At 35.5% G+C, this 3266-nt stretch overlaps 1 pseudogene; it reads left to right on the top strand.

Moving 5' to 3' along the window:
- Positions 1-661: 661 nt before the first annotated feature.
- Positions 662-1505, top strand: LOC134239974 (uncharacterized; annotated as a pseudogene).
- The last annotated feature ends 1761 nt before the right edge of the window (positions 1506-3266 follow it).

Genomic DNA, 3266 nt, shown 5'->3' with positions numbered 1-3266 from the left:
GCATAAATAAATTTCAAGAATCTCAAATACTCTCACATGTGTTCGATGTTCGGGAAATGCAGAAAGATGAGAAGGAATTGTACATAATTGGATCTCTTGTTGATTGTGACAATGATAAAACTAAAAGAGGAAGAAAACGAGAAAGATCAAGACCTGAATTTATTTTTGCTGGAAAGAAAGTTTGCAGAAAAACATTTATGATCGCTTTTGATATTGGAAAACAAGCTTTACAGAACATAAGAGATCACATGAAAAAACATGGACCAACGCCTCGGAAACATGGTAATATTGGGTCCAAGCCTGCTCACGCTTTGAAATTTGAAGACATCAAAGCTGCTCTTCAATTTTTACAGAGTCTTGCAGATGAAATAGGTTTGCCCCAGCCAGCAGCTCCTCGAGGACGAGATACAATACCCCCATATATATCCCTTCTGACGTGACGAAAAAATATGTTCATAGTAAGTATGTTTCTAGCTGTGATGAGGCAGAACACCCAATGCGATGCGTCATGTATTCTACATTTTGCGGGATATGGAACCATTGTTTGCCTCATATCAAAATTGCAAAGCCACGGGATGATGTGTGCGCTACATGTGAAAAGTTCAGAAAACTTATTATAGATTCAGTATCGGAAGAAGAAAAAATAGATTCGACGACCAAAATGCAGAAACATATAACCCATGCCCAAGAAGAGAGAGCTCTTTATAATAATTGTATTAAAGAAGCGCTTGAGAACGGTTCTCGACATTTCACATTTGATTTCAGTCAGAATGTAAACATACCTCACCATGCTCGTCAGATGGGGCCACTATATTTCCTGAGTCTTCGCAAAATTCAAATATTCGGTTTTCGAATAGACCACATCCCAAAGCAATTAAATTTTTTAATTGATGAAAATGAAACGATAGGCTGTGATGGTTCGAATACACATGGACCAGATTCCGTTATTTCAATGATCGACTGGTCATTTTCACAGTACGGAACAGATGACAGAAAAAATCACAATTGCTGATAATTGCTCAGGTCAAAATAAAAACCAGTTTGTCATTGGATACCTTGTGTGGCGTATTATGACAGGACAGCAAGAAGAAATTACGTATATGATGCAAGTTCCGGGACATACGCGCTGTATCATTGATGGCGGATTTGCTTTAATCAAAAAACTTTACAGAAGAAGTGACTGCGATTCCATTGATCAGCTTGAAAGAATTGTAGAGCAGTCCTCAGTCGCAAATTCGGCTGTCCGGTATCCCACGTGGCAGTGGCGAGAATGGAAGGCTTTTCTCTCCGAGTTTTTTAAACCCCTCAAGGGAATACGCAAGTACCACCATTTTTGCTTTAAAAGTACAGAGCCTGGTACTGTGACGGTAAAGGAATCGGTTTCATCAGAAGAAGAAAAGGTCAACATATTAAAAGGCAGAAACTGTGTATTTAACCAGGATAGACCAGCTATTTTACAGCCCACCGGTCTCTCCTATGCTCGAAAGCAGTACTTGTTCACGAAAGTAAGACCATTCGTACGACCGGCTCAACAAGATATGACCTGTCCGCCGCTTGAATAGTGAATAACGTACAAATAATGACAAAAAAATGATGTTTTGAATTATAATAACTGTTTATTATTATAATTATTTCTATACAATATTTGAAAAATTAAATTATGTTGTTTAATTTAATCAAATTGACATGTGCAATGTTTACGTCATTTTGTCTAAAAAAAAAATAATACCGTCGTCTGACGTTATTGGTATATAATTAAAACATGCTATGTTCAAGAAGGTATATCTTTAAAACTATTACAAACTAGAGCCGAGCTCGTTGCAAAGCAACGGGTAGGTCTTCCGTCCTGTTTGACCGGAAGTAACTTTCATTTAAAAAAAAAAGACTAATGAAGTCCAAAAATTGGTTAATCCTGCAAATCTATGTTAAGTATAGTAAGCTTAAGCCATTCTTAGGTACTTCCGGTTTGACCGGAAGTGACGACGACGGACGGAAAATTAATAATTAAGCTTCTAGTGAGACATGTTACCCAAAAACCTGTCAAAAAAGGCAAAAATATGCATTTTCTGACTACTTCCGGTTAGACCGGAAGTGACGTCGCCGGACGTATTTTCACGACCCCATTAGATAAAGCTTGATATTTTGAACAACTTTGCTTCTTTGATGCGTATCAAATTCTCAATACTTTTTGAGATATCTGGAAAATTTTTTTGGCCCCTCTAGGTCCTTTAATTTAGGGGTCAGCCCTTTTTTCGACATATCACTTGAAAGATCTTCTAATTCTGCACAAATTATGTTCTATATATTTTAACAAAATATTTTTAGTTTAGAAGATAAAAAGAAAAATATGAGGAATTTTTGGTTCTTTAAAGCGTTCTAATTTTTGACCCCTATATAGCGCCATTTTCAATACAGAAATCGAAAAACAAAAACCGATGTGCACAACTTCAATCCTTCTATTATCTAAAATCAGTAGAATTTCTGCTCCAGCTTTAGCCGCCTCTGAGCCTTTGTCTGGAAACGAAAGCCTATAAATTTTCCTTTAAAGGGAAATAACTCAAAACCGGAAGTGGCTTTTTGAAATTTTAGACATTATACTGATAGAATTTATTAACGTCTATAACGTCTGAAAATTTGAGCGAAATCCGTTGATAATTGAGCGAGATATGAGGCCTCAAAGTTGAGGTCTAGGAAGCAGAAGAAAAAAAAGAATAATAATCTTTACCAACAGAATCAGTAGAAGGTCTTCCGTTGGAAACGGAAGACCTTAATAAAATGCTCAAATTTTCACTGTGTGTCCTAAATTTGTTGTAGATTTGAAATATACAAAAAAGTCAATTTCGAAATTTTTGTCATTAAGACCCCTTTTCACAGAGAACGGTCCAAATTAGAAGATAATTCGTCAAATCTATACATTTATCAAATTTTATAAATATTAAAGAACCATACATATTCTAAAAAAATCATTATTTTTATTTTTTTCAGTCGCTTGTGGAGAATTGTCGGATGTTTGAAGAACAGACTTGAAATTTATATGAATGTTCAATGTTCTGGAATTGAGTCAAAATCCCTTGCATTGCAACGACAGGAGATGTTAGAAAGGTTAATGGGAAGGTCAATCTCTCAATGTAAGTGGCTCTTGTTCTACTGCTTGAACGAACTCACATATACGAAACAATATAATAATACGGATATATTCAAACATATTCATTAATATATGTGCGATTTAAACATTCAGAAAGAAATAACGTGATTTCTTATCAATG

The sequence above is a fragment of the Saccostrea cucullata genome, unplaced genomic scaffold (genome assembly GCF_032062105.1).
Source record: "Saccostrea cucullata isolate Sc308-1 unplaced genomic scaffold, CSIRO_AGI_Scuc_v1 ctg17370, whole genome shotgun sequence".
Lineage (NCBI taxonomy): Eukaryota > Metazoa > Mollusca > Bivalvia > Ostreida > Ostreidae > Saccostrea > Saccostrea cuccullata.
This window is presented reverse-complemented; position numbering and strand designations above follow the sequence as displayed.